Genomic DNA, 15,157 nt, shown 5'->3' on the forward strand with positions numbered 1-15,157 from the left:
TTTACCTGAACGTATCTGGATGTTGGTATTTAGTCAAATCCTAACCGGGATTTGTGATAATTTCAAAATTTCCAAGATGGATTTTAATGTAAACAAATACAAAATGATTTAGGTTTTAATAAATATATCTTTGGGTAGGTGATGCAAGCACGAGATGTCATATTGAATCTTATACTGTTATAGATTTATAATATTTAACCACCATATTTTATAAATGTGAGAACATGTTAATTTTGAGCTATGGAAATCAAGTAGTTTGTGCTTTTTTCTAAGTGGGTTTTAAAAATTTCAAAGAAATGTATTTCACTGTGGGTAACCATTCATTAGCTTTCACTATTCTACAGATTTACAACTGTTGTTCATAATGATAATTTAGAATCGTCATTGAAGGTGGCGCACGAATTCGTGTTTAAATATTCTTTTGATGTATCATTTGTATGCAAGAGTTGCATTCGCGGTTAATTCCTTTGTACTATGTTCAATAGTCATAATTCGATCTTTACGTCTAGTTATTTTATTGAGCGTTAAATTGCTCCAAAATTTATAAATGTACTAGATCTTAGTATTCTTTATTGGTTTATAAAAAAAATATATGAATATATATAATTCCATTTAATATTTGTTTTGTAATTAAAATTAATCTATATCAAAATAAAGAATTTACATAGTTTTTTTAAAAGCCTATAAATGAATAAATCGGCCGTGCGAGGGATGTATATCCAGTCAAGGTCACTTCCATCATCGAAATATATTATCTCCCCCTAATAAAAGAATGATTGGAAAAATTGACCAGAGTTAGCTTACATTAATCACAGAGAGGGTTTAGCAAAAAAAATTAATTATAGCTTAATTAATGTTAAAACAATTTTCCACTAAAAATGAATGTTACTTTATTCAATTATAAGGACTTCGTTAGCTAAATCTACTAATTTTATTAGATATTAACTAATAGTCCATTGTGAGCTATTTTAAATCTAGCATCCAACAAATCAAAATATAAAAAATGTCTTTCCAAACAAACAACTTTATTGTCAACAATTAAATTATCAATCAATCATATATACAGAAAAAAACCAGATGTTAAACAATATAATTATGAAGGATTTTTTTTCTTTCTCATTTTAAAAAAATTTAGAAGAATTAGTCCAATTACAATTCAAATCAATTCAATATTTTTTTACGTCTCATCTTATGTATAAATTACACATTACATTTATAAATAAAGGCAACAGCAGTATACCGATGTTAAAAGATACATTTTGTATTCATAAGCCAATCTGTACAGATTTATGAGACACTGATCATCTAAAACAATATGTATGTACATAATAAATATTTAACATGAGTGGTATTCAATTATTATTTAAAATATAAAACTTCCCGGCGTCTTTTTTGGCACATTATCTTATAATATCTTGATTCGAAAATAAAAATACTATTTTCTGACAATCTGTAAAACTATTAAAATGTTCATCAATTTTAAGAGACTCAGTAAAAATAACTTGTTTAAGATCATTATAAACAGGACAATGTAAAATAACATGATATTCATCTTCGACAATATTAAAACAATTAAAACCACATCTCTCTTCCAGCGGCAAATGTTCCTACCTTCCAGTTTCCAGTCTATAATAGGAACCACCCCACATCTAAATTTTCAAAGGTGCTTCTTTCACGAAAAGGCATCAACAGTTTGCAGCAGTTTTCATAACAAAATTACACGTATAGATAATAAACCCACAGGACCATTTTTTGTTTACGTACTTGTTTCATTCACTGTATCAAGATTAGATAGTTGTAAAAATAACAAGATCTTATCTATCACAAAGTTAAAATAATAGTCGTGTAACATTGATCAAAAATTGTAGATTACATATGTTAGACTCAGATTGACGTCCGGCCTCTAATCGACGTCCGTTCCTCAAATCGACGTCCGTTTCTCAAATCGACGTCCGTTTCTCAAATCGACGTCCAAATCTGACGTCAGATTCTCAAATCGACGTCCAATATTTTGATAATCTAATCTACGTCCAATGTGACGGCATGTATTGCCAAAACTACACCCTATTGATTTTAGTCGATTGTAGTCGTCTTTAATTGATGTCCAATATCAATAAATAATAAATAACTGGACATAACTCAGGCTGTTAGTTTTCTCGTTTGAATTGTTTTACATTGTCATTTCTAGGCCTTTTATAGCTGACTATGCGTTATGGGCTTTGTTCATTGTTGAAGGCCGTACGGTGACCTATAGTTGTTAATTTACGTCATTTTGGTCTCTTGTATGTGAAGGAGAAAGCAACTAAACGACAAAGAAAACCAAACGATATCTAGAGGGAAATTATTCAATTTTCAACAGTAGACAAAATAAGGAAGTACAGCCAATTGTTGTTTTTTAGTATTATAGTTCGGACTATGTAAGATATTTTTCAACAATTTTTGTAGTTTTACACCTGGAGTAAACATGTACGCAAGAAATTGGCATTATGTTTTTATGTTGTGCTATTACAGAACTGTTATAGGTTAAGTGCTCACACACATGCTTAACCCTAAGATAATCTTTATTAGCCTGTAATGCAGTGGTTTTCGATGGTTTGTGTCTATCATATTTGTTTTTCAGATATATTTTATTTATAAATAAGACCGTTAATTTTCTTATTTAAACTGTTTATATTATTCATGTCATACCACATCTCTGTATTTTTATGTAATCTCTAAAATTAAAAAAAAAATGATAACACAACCTGTTTGCATATTTAGTCTAGTATGTAATAAATCTTTAAAAAAAAAACATTTTTTTTAAATAGATCCTATTTGTCACACATATGTTTAAGGCTCTAGAGGTTTCAGCTGCTGTGGGTTCTGGTCAATTTTGTACTATGTGTCCAAAACCGATGTTGATTAAAAAAGCTAAAAATTGGAAGTCGATTAGAGAAACCAAAAAATGGACGTCGATTAAAAAGGCATAAAAATGGCCGTCGATTTGGAAGGATATTTTATTGTGACGTCAGATTTGGACGTCGATTTGCGGAACGGACGTCGATTAGAGACCGGACGTCGATCTGAGTCTTACACATATATGCATGTAGTTCTATAACGCCAGCTGTTATTAAGCACTACATGAAGCTTTTGAAAGAATGCTTTTGTAAAAAAACATTAATACGTCCATATCTGAAGTGTTCAAATGTATTTGTGGTTTTAGTTATGAATGTCCCCCTTATTCATTTTTTGATAAGCAATCCAAATCGAAGCTTCTAACAGTCTCTACATTTAAAATTTGTGAATGAGCAAGCTGAACTGTTATAAAAACCCTACATTGTCAAAGTAAAATATTATACAGTATACATGCAAATTTGATGTATGATAAAACTAGTAGCAATAATATTTTGGTTTTGCAGCCGGACATCAAACTCATTATGACCTCGATTTTATAACCAAGGTCACGTGATTGTCGATTCCAAACTGACATATTTTTGGAACGGCAATTACGCCACGAACTCGTCAGTATCAATACCTATTCATTTGAAATTTTCCAAATTTATTATCATCTTCTCAAAAGAATGGAAATTGTATATTATTAAAAAAAAAAGATTTTTTTCAATCTAAAAACATAACTATAATACCTAGAATTAGCTTATTAAAAACATTCGATAAAAATATTTACAGAAAGCGTTTTGGGGGATCAAATGAAAAACAAATGATTCCAAAGTTCGGGTAAAAAATCAGGAAAACAATGGTCCAAAATTCATTTAGCACTTTTCCCGATTTAAATATTAAATTATTTTCCTTATGACTATAAAAAAAGAAGCTTGATTATGCCAAGTTGAACAAAAGAGTTTTGGAATAGGATTTTATTCGATTCGAATATTTTTTATTTGCAAAGGAATTCTATCTCTATTTTGAACTTTCGCACAACAGTGGTTGCAAATTTTTTTTAAATCATTCAGAAGTTGTCAGAAGTTTGGAGAAAAAGAGCTTCAAATAATTATGACATACCTATCCATCATTACATTCCCCCTTGAGTTGACATGCCCGTTATTAACAAGATATATATATTAAATTGTCAATGTTCAAACAGATCATAAAATCTTCAACACTTATTAAATATAAAAACCAGTCCCTTAAATGTTGAGATAAAATTGAGAATGGAAATGGGGAATGTGTCAAAGAGACAACAACCCGACCTTAGAAAAAAACAACAGAAGAAGGTCACCAACAGGTCTTCAATGTAGCGAGAAATTCCCACACCCGGAGGCGTCCTTCAACTAGCCCCTAAACAAATATGAGAGCATGATTATATGAATTTAATGACAAAAAGCTTTGTAAGGAAAAAACAAAAGAAGGTCAAGTTACTTTGTAGAACATATATACATATACATGCAATAACAGTTATTGTCAATGCTAAGAATATCAGGATGTATTCTTGGCGTGACAGCTACAAAATAGTTGTCAACTTTAAACCCAATCCCCAATCATGAATATCAAATAATATAATATGGCAAAACATGCATAAATGAACCTGTTAGCTATTTCCTCTCTTTCATCTACTAGCTATATAAGAACTTGTTAACACTGGATCCTTGTCTAACGTGGACTAACTAATGTTCACATTTGGTAATTTTGTGAACTGAAAACAATTAATATAAGCATGAAAACGAAAACGAATTATCACAAAAATAACAGTTTTATTCATTTCAATGACATGTAGACTATCTTGTTGCCCCTTTGATAAGTTTGCAATATTTATAATGGTCACGTCTAGTGACCATCCCATTTAAAAGAAAATGATTGTATGTATACCGCTTATAAGGTTTGGCGTTATAATATTTCACATATTCACGATTTTCTAACGGGTTGTCTAACGCAGGGATTTATTTATCTAAGCAGCGACATTTGTTGACAGCTTTCACATAAATTATCCCCACCTGATTCTCTGATAATGAATCCGATGTTTAAGCAGACAACATATATGTGTGCTGTCCGGTAATTGATTATAAACTATTTACAAATCATCTACAACGTATGGTAAATGTTAAACATATGTATATCAAGTAATAAAGTAACAAGTGCGAAAAAAACGATGTCAGCTTTCATAAGCTTATACGAATATTAAATAATTTCAAACTATTTACATAATGATTTAAAACTTATGGTAAATGTTGAACAAAGATTTCAACTGTTACAAATGTGTATCAAGTAACCCCCAAAAATAAGTTTAAAAAAACGATTTCTGTTTTTAAAAGCTTATACAAATATCGAATAATTCCAAACTATTTAAAAATGATCTAAAACTTATGGTAAAATGTTAAACACATTCGTATCAAGTAACCCCCCCCCCCCCTTTTCCAAAAAAAATCAAGTGTTAAGAAAACGATGTCTGCCTTAAAAAGCTTATACATACAACGAATAATTTCAACACAATACTATGCCACCAACAAATAACGAAGATGGCTCATAACTATACATGGGGTAACAATTACATGAATTGTAACGTTTAATCATTTCTTTCAAGTTGTGATCTGAACTGATTAGTTATTGCCTGATTTTTTATACTGTTCAAGCTTTTGGCGATTTTCCTCGCAGGTAGGTGTCCGATCCATCTCTTTGCAAATTGTCGTCATTAGTATTTCAGTAATAACAATACCACCAACAATTGGAGTAAAAATAGTTATAACCATTTCAGCTACTGTGGACATCTGTTCGGAAACAGACGATATTGTCCTGCGTCCCGATACTGAAAAGAGTTAATACTTCAATTATATATTGATTTCATAAATACTTTTATATTCATACATTGTGACCTTAGAATATTTTGTAACATATTTATTGTTGCTGCAGATAAAGGAATTATTATTATGTGAATGCATCTTTTTTTATAAGCGATATTGCTTTTGGAATAGAGTATGATTAATACCAGGAAAAATAAGAATAAAGGAATATCGATGTCTTTATGGCTTTCTCTTCGTCATCCATAATTAGTTTAGTCTAAATATCAACTAATATCGATTTAAGGTTTACATTCGTAGAAAACAATTTATTATGAGCCAAATATAACTACTAATAACAAACAATAAATCATGTTTCCAAAACACCAATGTCAATCAGTACACATTCAAACCAGTTACAATGTATACACACTATAAACACTCTGAAAACGCCATACCCTTGTGCAATGACAAAAAATATGTGTCGAAAAAATGTAAGCCATCGACCAAAGGGATATAATTAAAATAAAACAGGTTAATTAAACGGCAAATTAAACTCAACAAAAGAGCAGCAAAAGGGCGAAGGCCAACATTGGATCTTCAACACAGCGAGAAACATACCGCACCCAGAGGCAGGCTTCAGTTGAGCCCTAAACCAAAACTCTATTCTAATTCAATGCAAATGGTCGTCATACAGGACTCCAAAACAAATAAATGAAGTTAATGGAGTTAAACATATTTTGTGAGATCTAAACCCTCCCCCATATCTTTAGTCATTGAAGAAAAACACACAGTTATACGCACGGTAAATTCCAGTAAAAAGAATAAGTCCGAGTCCGATGTCAGAATAGGTAGCAAAAGAAACAACGCAAAATGACAATGATACATAAATTTTAAAACAAAGGACTAATAGACGTTACTGACATGCCATCTCCAGACCTAAAAAGATAATAAGGTTATGTCTTCATCATATGAAATCAACCACAATGTCTCCCGTTAGGATTTAGTATAATACCATCATTTAATAGATGGGGAGGGACGTATCATTTTGTTAATTTACAGGCAAAACAAACACCATCAGCGTAAACATAGATGTATATAACGTCCTCTACTAAATTGTAGATTCCCGAAGGATCAATTATAATTTTTTTTAATGATAATCGTCAGTGCATTGTTATGAAATTACATAGTGAAGACAACATTCCCTGATATGTGATGATATTTATTTGTGTTGGTGATATCCCGTGGTTATGATGATAACACTTTGTGGTAATGCTGATATTCCTTGGTGTTGGTTATATTCTGTGATGATTATAACACTCCCCGTTCTGTGGTAATGATGGTAATTGTAGTGAATCTGAAACACAGAGACATACCTGTACATGAGTGTTTTTTGTTTATTCGTTTTAATACATCACTTGTAAATGACCTCAATGCCATATCTATAATTTGAAATAAAGTTAATGTTGGGTAAAACTAATGGAGGTTTTTTATATTTGTATATTCGTTGTTTGATAACATATATAAAAATACTTTGCATGTGTTGATTGTGTCTTTTTTAGATAACTAATGCCTCAAAAATCGAAATTTGTATCAGCTTTAGTAAGTTACGCGGATAAGGCAGCTACAAATTTCTTCGCGATGTAGAGTAGAAAGTACATGTTCTAGTGAAAATCAAACAGGAAATAAAGAATCGGATCTACTCTAATATTTTTAATTAGATTTTCTAGGCAACTTTTAAATATTCTAACGTCTTGTATTTCTTCAGCATAAGAAAACCGATTGACAAGGTGTAATTTGCAATTATCTACACATAGGCAGCCATATCTATAATATCTTTATAATAATTGTATGCTTCTGGAAATAGAAAAGCATTCTGCGATTAACTCGAAGAGATGATAATTCATAATTCTTGTTAACTTAATAACTACTTCTTGTATTTGGAATATTGGTCATTACTTAATAAATGCGAGAGGGTAACACCTCCCTAAATGAAGCTGTTTTAATCAGTTATGGCTAAAAGAAATGATTAGGCTACATAATGATAGGCGTTGTATCCGTAGGAAGAGATAAGCATACGGGATCAACCACGGTTAGAGAGGTCGAGAGGTAGTAAGGAATCAGATCTAACATTTAAGGTTGATTTTTCTCGAGACATAATATATATACATATATGATAATTAGGTTTAAACAGGTGACAATGCTACGACATATCTATTATTGAATCACAAGTGAAGGTGATACACGGCTGAAAACACATATTATATTCTTATTTTCTCTATAAAAATGTGCAAATTTTTTGTAATTGGTACCGAGCAAGACTACCTTTTGTGACATCTCCTGGTTCATTTTTGTGGTGGAATATAAATCATTTTTATCTTCTTCTTTGATAATACTACGTCGACAAGTCCGTTATAACCGTAGAAATCACTGTCCAAGTTTACATTCGTCAACATTTTCATTTGCAACCAAGACGGAATTTATTTCTCTTTCGATGGGACTTTAAGTTTTGAATTTTCCTCGGAGTTTGATATATTTGTTATTTTACTTTTTTCTTTATCTCTAATATAAACAGTCATTGTTTAATGCTAATAATTCAATGTTACCGTTGTTACAAAAAAGCCCGTTTCAAAAATTGTATATTTTACATCGAACATTAGTAACGGGCATGGTCGACCTTGTCAAATACAGATCTTACAACTGTAACATTGAATTATTGGCATGAAACAATTGCTGTTACTATTGAATAAAATGTTATGTCCTGTGACTCGAAAAGCCAAATTACAGCGAATTCACTAAGTGCATATAGTCCAATGTTCCTTTTATTAAAATAAAGATATACTGGATTTTCAGATGGTTGTGTTAAAATTAATATAAATCGACGACCTTAAATTTCTTACAAAAACTCCTCCACAAGGGTGATATGGAGGAACCATTAAAAACGACTTTGACTAAGTTCTGCGGAGGGTTTTGCAGGTAGGTTAACCCATACTATTTGTATGTTTCTTTATTTACGAATAATTTTTTTTTGCGGGTTTACATTTAAAAACAAAAATGATGGTGTCCTGTCGTGACACTGAGTCCTGTCTTGCGTGGTAAGTAAATGTAGCAGACAGAAAGATTGTAGCTTCTATTTGAGTTCTTGAGGTTCCTTCCTGGTGTTTTGTCCTGGACTTATATATTACAAATGGAATTTACGAGTTGAAACATCGTTACACTACTATCGCCATTTACTTTCCTAGTTAACCGTTTTGCCATGATATTTTAGCATAAAAACAATACCCAGATATTTGTTGTTAATGATGATTTTTGTTTTATTAATAACCAAATCGAATAATAACTTATTATATATATATATCAACTTCGTTCTCTATTTGGCCACTTAATTAAACATTTTTTTATTCGAGCGTCACTGACGAGTCTTTTGTAGACGAAACGCGCAACAAACTGTCATAAATCGTTTGATCTCAAATATCCTTCAGATTAATGTAGGGAGAATACTTTTATACCAATGAACTGGTTGTCTTCATTTTTACAAATACTTTCTTTCAAAATCGTTCAACTGATTTAAAAGTGTAATTACAACAGTAGGTATAACTAAAACCTATATATCAAATAACTGAACCAAACAATTCAGTTATTTAATACGTTAAAACGCATTTCTAAAACAATTTTATACTTTTATGATCTTTGTGCTATTTAATTCTTCAATGTCTAAGTTTTTATATAAAACGTGTTTGTATTTCAAATTTTCACAGTCGTTCAAGTTTCAGTGTTACAACATCTACTTCACAGATGGTTTACTAATTTGGTGTAGTATTAAAGTTACATCAAAGTCATAAATCACTCCTCCATTATAGGATGTCTAATCAGTTAATTTTTTGGTAATTTGTTTATTTTTGACATAAAGGCAGAAATCAATCAATCAGGATTACACAGATGAACAGTTTTAGATATGATCTTAAAGATACTATCATATTACTTCAACTAGAAATAGCAAGACATCAAACAAAATATTACAATAATTTTCGTATTAGTTATGAACAAAGTGTGCCCCTCTACTTGCTGACTCGTTTCTTTATTATAATGAGGCTGGAAATTCTTAGGAAAAAAGATAAGAAGTAAGCGATATCTTTTAACTCTACTTTCTGCTATATAGATGATGTTCTTTCGCTAAATAATTCAAAATTTGGTGACTATGAGCAAATCATCTATCCCATAGAACTGGAGATAAGGGATACTACAGATACAGTTAATAAAGGTGGTCTCATATCTTGACTTACATCTAGAAATTGTCAATGAGGGTCGGTTGAAAACAAAACTTTACGACAAACGAGATGATTTCAGCTTTCCAATTGTGAACTTTCCATTTCTGAGTAGCAACATTCCAGCAGCACCTGCATACAGGGTATATATTTCCCAATTGAAACGATATTCCCGTGCTTGAATTTCCTATCATGATTTTCTTGATAGAGGGTTGCTGCTCACAAGGAAGGTATTAAACCAAGAATTCTAAATGGTGAAGTTGAAATCATCCCTTCGTAAATTTTTCGGACGCCATCACGAGTTGGTTGACCGTTATGGAATAACCGTTTCACAAATGATTTCGGATATGTTCCTTACGTCGTAACTACAATCCCCTTCCCTTTCATGAATGTGACCTACTGAATGAAACTATTTACCGGATTTGTTATCATATAAGCAACTCGACGGGTGCCATATGTGGAGCAGGATCTGTTTACCCTTTCGGAGCACCTGATATCACCCCTAGATTTTGGTGGGGTTCGTGTTGTTTATTCTTTAGTTTTGTATATTGTGTCATGTGTACTATTGTTTGTCTGTTTGTCTTTTTCTTTTTTAGCCATGGCATTGTCAGTTTATTTTCGATTTATGATTTTGACTGTCGCTTTGGTATCTTTCGTCCTTCTTTTATGAACTATTTAAATCACCTAAACAGATTGTAATAGCAACCATGTTTTATCTATATATCCTATCGTGTAGGCGATTAGAAATTTACAGTATATTCTATTCTTATTCAGTATTTCAAATATACAATACCATTACTAGTACTTGATTTATTTCACTTGACTGGGCGGAGTTAAGACGGTTCGCTCATCATTGACCAGTCCAGTTGAATAAACTCATCAATGAAGAAATTATCTATCGTATAAATGTTCTCCTAATATAACAAGAAATCTTACAAAATTAAGAATTAGTTCCCACCCTCTTTTGATTGAAAAGGGTAGATATTTCAGACCAAAAATTAAGAGAAAAAACAGAATATGCTTAAACTGCAATCAAATAGAGGATGAAAATTATTTCCTTATTTATTGCAAAAAAATTGAAAATTATAGAAAACAACTATTTAATAAACTAAATATTAATTCACAAGATATGTGCCCTGAAACAGTTATGAATTCCATTATTAGTTTACTTAACCCACAAAATATTGATGATACAAAAAAATATATGCCCTTACATACAATTATGCTTTGAATCTTTGTAATTTTATTCATTTAACCTTGATTTGATATTTTGTCATACATAATATATATTTATTTATGTGATGTAATATCATGTTAATGCGGGGGAAGACATTATTATACTTGTATTGATTTTCCGGATTTAAAAAAAACTTGAAACTTGAAACAATGAAGTGACCAGTTATGGTAATTGTAAATTCGTTTGGTGACACTGATAGGTGATTAGAAATCAATGACAATTATAACGACAATCATCCTTATTACACACATCTTCAAATAGACTATCCTTATGCAAATTAAAACGTAAGCTCCGCCCAATCAGTTGAAATAACATTGGTAATACCTTTCGCAGAAGGTTTTTTTCCTGAATTTTTACAGCTATAAATACAAAAATGTAAAATCACAATTATATGTTGTACTACATTATATGGGTAAAAAATATACCCAATACCAAAAATAACATCATTTGCCGCTATATGTTTAAGGCTAAATCCAGATTTTAATAATAAATTTGGAAGTGCTATCCAAATATTTTTGCTGTATATGCATTCCCAAAAGATATTCAATAAGCTTTCTTTGGTTTTAGTTCAAAAAGTGCACAATTCTGTTGTTGTTAAACCACATTTATAAAGCAAAGAGTTTGTGTATACAATTCTATGTAATCAATAGAACTGGAAATTTTGACGTTTAGAGGTTTTTGTTGCTTGGTATGCTATCGAGTAAATTTTTCTCAAATCATCACTTTTAACACATAAATCCTTAGACCATTAATTTATTCAATTTATTTAATATGATTACGCGACGGGTTTCGCATGTTGGGCAGGATCTGATTATTCTTCCGTAGCAATTGATATAACCACCGGTTTTGTGGTGAGGTTCGTCTTAAGGAGCGCCGAGTGGGACTTGAACTTCTTTTAATAAAAATCAATTTTGTGTACACAAAATTCAATTCTGTCATAACCAAATTATTTTTGTCTCACAAAACTATAGAATACAGACTTGTTTTATGAGAACTTAAATTTAGTGATGACAAAATTCATTTCAGTAGACAAAATTGACTTTTGTTACCAGATATGGAAATTAAGCATAAAAATCAAATTTGTCAAACAAAATTGAATTTTTACCATTAAAACTTGTTGATTAAATAACCATCCTGTGATTTTGTAATCAAAATTTTTTAGTTTTGTTAGACAGAATGGAAAATTTAACACAAACTTGACTTTTGTGACAGAAGTCAATTTTCTGTTTATTTTTGTGTAGACAAAATTGACTTTTGTGACAAAAATGACTTTTGTGTTAGCAATATCCTTTAACTCTACTTTCCGCTATGTAGATGACGTTCTTTCACTAAATAATTCAAAATTTGCTGACTATGTTAAATGCATCTATCCCATCGTACTAGAGATAAAAGATACAACAGATACAGTTAAGGCGGCCTCATATCTTTACTTACTTCTACAAATTGACAATGAGGGTCGGTTGAAAACAAAACTTTACGACTAAAGAGATGATTTCAGCTTTCTAATTGTGAACTTTCCATTTCTAAGTAGCAACATTTCAGCCGCACATTTATACGGTGTTATATCTCCAAATTGATACGATATTCCCGTGCTTACATTTCCTATTATGATTTTTTTTTGATAGAGGGTTGCTGATCAAAAGAAAGCTATTAAACCAAGAATTCCAAATGGTGAAGTTGAAATTGCCCCTTCGTAAATTTTACGTTGACCGTTGACCGTTACGGAATAACCGAGAATCAAAGAATTTAACTTTATTTATAACTAATATAGGACAATGCTGTTGATTAAAAAACACCCCATTCCAGGACCTTTTGTTTTTCAAATAATTAATCTTACCAATAATTGATAAGTTCCAGGTCAATGGATTCACACAGAAAGAGTTTGAAAACAGAAAAAACTGTCGACCTGTTCACACAGAAAGAGTTTGAAAGCAGAGAAAACTGTGTATCTTATAATCGGCAAGTATCACTTTTTCGGATGACAATACCAATGCTAAAATAAGGCTTACGCATAGTTATATACTTCAATTCAGTCACGGACCCGCGATATCACGGGTGTGTTCTAGTGTAATTTACTTATGTATTGTAAGAATGTATGTATGTACTCTAGTTTGAACACCAAAAATATCAATAAAAAATTCAAAAAAAGAGACTTATTTCTATCTTAAAAATAACTAAAATGTAATTGTAAGTGGTAAACCATAAGTGATAGAGACCTAGGGTCTTTTTATTTGACTTGGTCCGAAACAAATGAAAATGGGGTCAAGGTCAAAGTTTAAGGTCATTTCTTTTTTTTAATTTTGGCTTATGTTCACCTCTTTTCAAACACGATATAAGATATTGACAACATGTGTTTACTGAATTGTTAGTTGCGACATGTCGTACCACATACATAATGGTTTAAAGGGTAAGCTTACATCAAATTAGTGTGTTCACCCCTTTGGTATTTAAAAATATGCAAATGGTGATATAAATCATAAACCAAATATATTTAAGATCTAGGGTCTTTTAATTTGAGTTACATGGTTGATGATTTTGATATTGAGCTCAAGGTCATAGGTTAATTTGACGTTCTAGATATGACCTTTGCTTTTACCTCATATGTATACATGATAAAGCCATGAGATTTTTTGCAATAGGTTTCAATCCATTATACCTTGAAAAATCAACCGGAAGTGACCTTGTGTAAACCGGAAGTAGCTATTTGTTTTTATACTTTATTAATATAAATTTATACAAAACGATATATGTTTGGAATCAGTATCAAGTAAACATTCAAATAATACCGAAAGTAACAAAATAAACTCCTTTATTTAAAGGATATTGTATAGAAAACATATATTTTTGCAATCAGCGTACAATTAGCTATCATTTCACGCTGGAAATATTTAACCACATTTTACTAATTTAATATCAAAGTACATGGGTTTGTTTGTGGAAACATCTGCAATTGTTCTCTTCTTTTAATTGTTTATATCATTGTTTATTTTTATAGTGATTAAGATAATAAATCAATGTTTACTGCTGTTTCCTTATTTTGACATTTTTTACCTACTTAGTTTGTTAACACATTTTATGCGACTGCCATACAATATTTATCAAAAGTACCAGGATTATAATTTTATACGCCAGACCCGCGTTTTGTCTACATAGGACTCATCAGTGACGCTCAGATCAAAATAGTTAAAAAGCCAAACAAATACAAAGTTGAAGAGCATTGAGGACCCAAAATTCCCAAAAGTTGTGCCAAATACGACTAAGGTAATCTACTCCTGGTGTAAGAAAATCCTTAGTTTTTCAAAAAATTCAAAAGTTTTGTAAACAGAAAATTTATAAAAATGACCATATAATTGATATTCCTGTCAACACCGAAGTGCTGACTACTGGGCTGGTGATACCCTCGGGGACGAAACGTCAACCAGCAGTGGCATCGACCCAGTGGTGTAAATAGTTATCAAAAGTACCAGGATTATAATTTTATACGCCAGACGCGCGTTCCGTCTACATAAGACTCATCAGTGACGCTCAGATCAAAATAGTTAAAAAGCCAAACAAATACAAAGTTGAAGAGCATTGAGGACCCAAAATTCCCAAAAGTTGTGCCAAATACGGCTACGGTAATCTACTCCTGGGGTAAGAAAATACTTAGTTTTTCGAAAAATTCAAAAGTACAAGTGAGAGGTTTAGCTTACTAAAAAAACAAGGTTTATTCTACTATTTTCTACTTAAGAAAATCCCAGTACCAAGTCAGGAATATGACAGTTGTGGTCCATTCGATTTATGTGTTTGAGCTTTTAATTTTGCCATTTTATTATAACTTTCATTTTTATTTTTCTAGGAGTTCAGTTTTTTTGTGAATTTACTTGTTTAACCCCTTTATTTAATAAGAATATATTATCTCACTTTCCAATTTAGTCAGATTCTTTTAATCATATACATTTACTGTGCAT

This window comes from Mytilus edulis, chromosome 9 (genome assembly GCF_963676685.1).
Source record: "Mytilus edulis chromosome 9, xbMytEdul2.2, whole genome shotgun sequence".
Lineage (NCBI taxonomy): Eukaryota > Metazoa > Mollusca > Bivalvia > Mytilida > Mytilidae > Mytilus > Mytilus edulis.